The sequence below is a fragment of the Neomonachus schauinslandi genome, chromosome 3, assembly GCF_002201575.2.
Source record: "Neomonachus schauinslandi chromosome 3, ASM220157v2, whole genome shotgun sequence".
Lineage (NCBI taxonomy): Eukaryota > Metazoa > Chordata > Mammalia > Carnivora > Phocidae > Neomonachus > Neomonachus schauinslandi.
The window spans coordinates 82,510,044-82,515,535 of record NC_058405.1 but is presented as its reverse complement, the minus strand read 5'-3'; the positions used below and the strand labels follow the sequence as shown (position 1 = coordinate 82,515,535).

At 38.8% G+C, this 5,492-nt stretch overlaps 1 pseudogene; it reads left to right on the top strand.

Moving 5' to 3' along the window:
• The first annotated feature begins 704 nt into the window (after positions 1-704).
• LOC110585734 lies at positions 705-2,911 on the top strand (annotated as a pseudogene).
• Positions 2,912-5,492: the final 2,581 nt, after the last annotated feature.

The window sequence follows — 5,492 nt, the reverse complement described above, 5'->3', positions numbered from 1 at the left end:
CCAACTCTGTGATGACAGCTTCCAAATGGTGCACTTTCTACCCCTTTGCCTTCTGCCCCACATCTGATGAGAACTGGTGAGAGAGCCTGGGGCTCCCTCCTTAGGTCCTGCTGGGAAGGTCAGAACCTGCAAGCTTCCTTAAAGGAATACCCAGGGGAAAACAAGAAGACCAAAAGTAAAATAACTAAGACACACCAGAAACTAATAAAAAAAATCAAAATAAACAAATATAATTTAATACCGTAAAAAACAAATAATAGAAAAATAATACTATTTGATCAATAAAGCCAAAATCAAGTTCTGTGAAGATCAAGAAAATGAAATTAGCAATTGTGATCCAATAAAGATTGAGAAGAAAGACTAAATTTAAATATTGGGATTGAGAAAGGAAGCAAATAATACAGAGGCAATAAACCATAAGGAAATACAAAATATGAATGGCTTTATATATAAATTTGAAAACCTACAGAAAATGGATGTCCTCCCTAGGGGGAGAAATGATTAAAAGCAGCTCCAAGAGAAATAGAAAACTTGAAGAGACTGATTAAACTTTGAAAATATTGTAAAGATTACTAGACTAGAAGTACAATTCTGCAAATTAAAAAGAAAACCTTCACTGAACACAGCGCTAGCTCTCCAGACTGTTTTCTTCACAAGCCGTGCCAGGCCCACATGGAAGCAACTGTGTCTAAAGCACTGATCTTGGCACCACTTACCATGTGGGTGTTTTCCAGAACAGGAAAGTGAAAATAATTGCTAATGACCAGGGAAACTGAACTACCCCAAGTTATGTCTCCTTTGAAACTGAACAATTGATTGGTGATGCTGCAAAGAACCAAGTTGCAATGAGCCCCACTGACACAGTTTTTGATGCTGAATACCTTATTGGATGTAGATTTGACAATGCTGTTGTCCAATCTGATATGGAGCATTGGCCCTTCATGGGGTGAGTGATGATGGCAGGCCCAAAATTCAAGTAGAATACAAGGGAGAAACAAAAAGTTTCTATTCAGAGGAGGTGTCCCCTATGGTTTTGACAAAGATGAAGGAAATCGCAGAGGCTTACCGTGGGAAGACTGTTACCAAAGCAGTTGTTACAATACCTGCTTACTTTAATGACTCTCAGTGTCAGGCTACCAAAGATGCTGGAATTATTGCTGTCTTAATGTACTTAGAATCACCAATGAGCCAACTGCTGCTGCTACTGCTTATGATTTAGACAAAAATGTTGAAGCTGAAAAGAATGTGCTTATTTTTGACTTAGGATGTGGCACTTTTGATATGTCAATCTTCACTATTAAAGATGGGATTTTTGGGTGCCTGGGTGGCTCAGTTGGTTAAGCGACTTCCTTCGGCTTAGGTCATGATCCTGGAGTCCCTGGATCGAGTCCCGCATCGGGCTTCCTGCTCGGCAGGGAGTCTGCTTCGTCCTCTGACCCTATCCCCTCTCAGGTGTTCTCTCTCTCTCATTCTCTCTCTCTCAAATAAATAAATAAAATCTTTAAAAAAAAAAAAAGATGGGATCTTTGATGTAGTGAGCTACAATTCATTGTTTTCATATAACACCCAGTGCTTCATGCAGTACGTGCCTTCGTGGATCACTACATCAAAAATTAATGATATATTGTATGGTGACTAACATAACATAATAAAATTAAATTAAATTAAAAAAAAAAGATGGGATCTTTGAGGTCAAATCTACACCGGGAGACACCAACTTAGGTGGAGAAGACTTTGATTACTTAATGGTCAACCATTTTATTGCAGAGTTCAAGTGCAACATAAGAAAGACATTGGCGAGAACAAGAAGGCAATCTGACACCTCCATACTGCTTGTGAACATGCTAAGCATACACTTTCTTCTAGCACCCCGGCCAGTATTGAGATTGATTCTCTGTATGAAGGAATCAACTTCTATATCTTATTATTCATGCCTGATTTGAGGAATTAAATGCTGACCTGTTCTGTGGCACCCTGCACCCTATAGAGAAAACACTTCAGGATGCCAAGCTATATAAATGTCAGATCCACAATATTGTCCTGATGGGTGGTCCTACCCCTATCCCCAAGATTCAGAAACTTCTGTAAGACTTCTTCAGTGGAAAAGAACTGAATAAAAGCATCAACCCTGATGAGGCTATTCCTAATGGTGCAGCTATCCAAGCATCATCCTTTCTGGAGACAAATCTGAAAATGTTCATTTGCTGCTGTTGGATATCACTCAGTTTTCTCTTAGCTTTGAAAGTGCTGGAGGAATCATGACTGTCTTTATCCAGCACAATACTACCATTTCTACCAAACAGATGCAGACCTTCACTACCTACTCTGACAACCAGCCTGGTGTGCTCATTTAGGTTATGAAGGTAAGCATGTTATGACCAAGGATAACAACCTACCTGGCAAGGCATTCCTCAGATTGAAGTCACTTTTGATATTGATGCTAATTGCATCCTCAGTGTCTCTGCTGTGGATAAGAGTACAGGAAAAAAGAACAAGATTATCATCACTAATGACAAGGGCCACTTGAGCAAGGAAGACATTGAGCTGAAAAGGAGAAGCAGCAGGACAAGGTGTCTTCCAAGATTTCACTTGAATCTTATGCATTCAACATGAAAGCAGATCTTGAAGATGAAAAACTTCAGGGCAAGATCCATGGTGAAGACAAAAGATTCTTGATATGTGTAATGAAATCATCAACTGGCTTGATAAGAACCAGTCTCCAGAGAAGGAAGAATTTGAACATGAGCAGAAAGAGTTGGAGAAAGTCTGCAACCCCATCATTACCAAACTGTACCAGAGTGCAGCAGGCATGTCAGGAGGAATGCCTGGGGATTTCCCTGGTGATGGAGCTCCTCCATCTGGTGGTGCCTCTTCTGGCCCACCATTGAAGAGGTTGAATAAGCCAACCTGAGAAAAGGTCTAACATTCTTCCACACAAAACATTTGAAGGACCCAAATTTGTAGCAAATTCCATGGCACTTTTAAAGTTGAGCTGCTATAGTAAATAAACTGGACATTCTTGATATTTTTATATGGAATATATGCACAGGGAAAGGAAATAAACATTGCACTTTATAAACACTGGGCTGTAAGTGGAAAAACAATGTCTTAAATAAAACTGTATTTAAGATTGAGAAAAAATAAAAAGAGAAAACACAAGCATATGATAAAAGGTGAAAAATAACTACCAAAATTCAACCTACATTTCTGAAAAGAACAACAAACCCTAAACTACAGGTAAGCCAGGAATAAACTGATAAAACATTTTCTCCAAGAAATCTAAGGAAACATCATAATTAGTGACCAAATACCAGGGCATTCCCATGAGACAGTTTTAAGGTAAGAATTTGTTCTTCTACTCTCATTCATTCATTCATTGCTACTAATTCTTATTGTACTGAAAGCTCTTGCTAATATAATCAGCCAACTAACCAAAATTTAATATTAGAAAGGAAAAATCAAAACTGTCTTTTTTTTTTCTTTTGCAGATAGTAAGGTAGTTTATTTTAACATACAAGGTATTAGTTGAAAAATTAGTGAACTAACATGAGTTCAATTAAAGATGTTAAATCAATATTAACAAAAACTAATAATGAAATTTATGATGTGGCATCACAAACCAATAATAAAATTCTCTAGAAAAAAATATTCCCCATTCACATTAGTGAAAACAAAGACATGTGAAAAACAAACCTCATACACATATCAAGATAATCAAAAAATTGTACCAAAGATTAAAAAATCTGAACAAACAGAAAGCCATACAATGCTTTTGATTGGGAAAGCTCTACATTATGAAAATATTGGTTCTTCTCCACTTAACCTACACATACAGAAAGTCCCAATCAGACTTTTAGTTTCAAATCGTAGACTGAGTACATGCATTTATATCTTCTCCTTCTTGAGATTTCATTTAAATGATAGCAAAGCAAGAAGATGCAAGAAGACACTGGCAGAGAAAGAGAATTTAACTAAGTTCAAGACAGAGGAAAGATAGAAGAATGTTCACAGCTTGGGAGAAACATGGAACTGCTGAATGGTGTCAATCTGCCCTGCTCAACCCTGAGGGGTTTTGCATTTGGTGACTATAGGTCTAATGGAAGGAACATAGAGAATTAAGTTTTGTGTGTGGAGTAGTGGCTCTCATCACTGCACCATCACCCATAAACAAGAGAAATACACAGGAGTCTCAGTAGCCAGACAAGCTCTCTCCAGGCAGAAAGGTGAAAAGTTATAAAAAATTTGAACACTCTTGGGGAGAACTAGAGTGTCTGATGAGGCTGTTAGAAGGCCTGAGAAAAGCATGCAATGATCTGGCCCTGCTCCTTCCTCCACCCAATAAAGCTGGCTGGGCCCCAACCTGCTCATTTCAAGGTAAAGACCTTCAGTGGACAATCCCTATCCATATTCACATGCTCCCAACCAGGCTTACCATTCTTCACTCTTAAATATGAAATGAGGGTGTCTGGGTGGCTTAGTCGGTTAAGCGTCTGCCTTCGGCTCAAGTCATGATCCCAGGGTCCTGGGATCGAGTCCCACATCGGGCTCCCTGCTCTGTGGGGAGCCTGCTTCTCCCTCTCCTCCCCACTTGTGCTCTCTCTCTCACTATCTCTGTCTGTCTCTCTCAAATAAATAAAATCTAAAAAAATGTATAAAAAAATATGAAATGAAACATGACAACCAAGGAAACCAGACATTTAAGGAAAGACCACTGATGTACACCAAGGGGCAGAAAACCATGGTTGCACATAGAAGATGTTCGATGAATATTTGCTGAATAATTGACTGGCCAAAAGAAAAGTAACAAAAACTGACAGTGGAGGAAATGTAATTCAGGAAATGGAAAATAAATTAACATATAAAACAAGAAGTCTAGTATCCTTGGTGAAGTTTGGAATTATATTCCTCCCATAAAACAGCAACAAGCTATTAAAGAAGTAAGATAGACAAAAGGAAGGAGTAAAGAAGAAAAGAAGGAGGGAAGGTAGGAAGGTAGGGAGGAAGGAAGGAAGTCTGCCAGAAAGGGAGGAGGAAGAGAGTGAGCTAGAGAGAAAGGAAGAGAGAGAGAGAAAGGCAGACAGAAAGAAAGAAAGGAAGACAGGAAGAGGAAGGAAGAAACTCGTAAGATTTTTTTTAAAATACAGTTTCCCACCCACACCACCCCCCCAAAAACTTGAAAGATAAAATGAAAGAAAGTAAACAAAATGTTGGAAAAAAGAGGAGATAAAATACATAAGAAAAGGTCAATTTTGAGGATTCGTGGTGGGCACATAGTTCATTTTTCTAGAGGAGTTCTGGAGTTGTAAGGGAGTGGGCCCTACAATATGGCCAGATCCACATTCTAGAGAGTGCATGTGCACATGAACACACAGCACACATGCATATACACGTACATACATGCACATGCTCATGTGTTCATGTACATATGTACCCATACCTACATGCATGCATGCATACATGTTGGCACACATGCACACATGCAGCTGCATTGC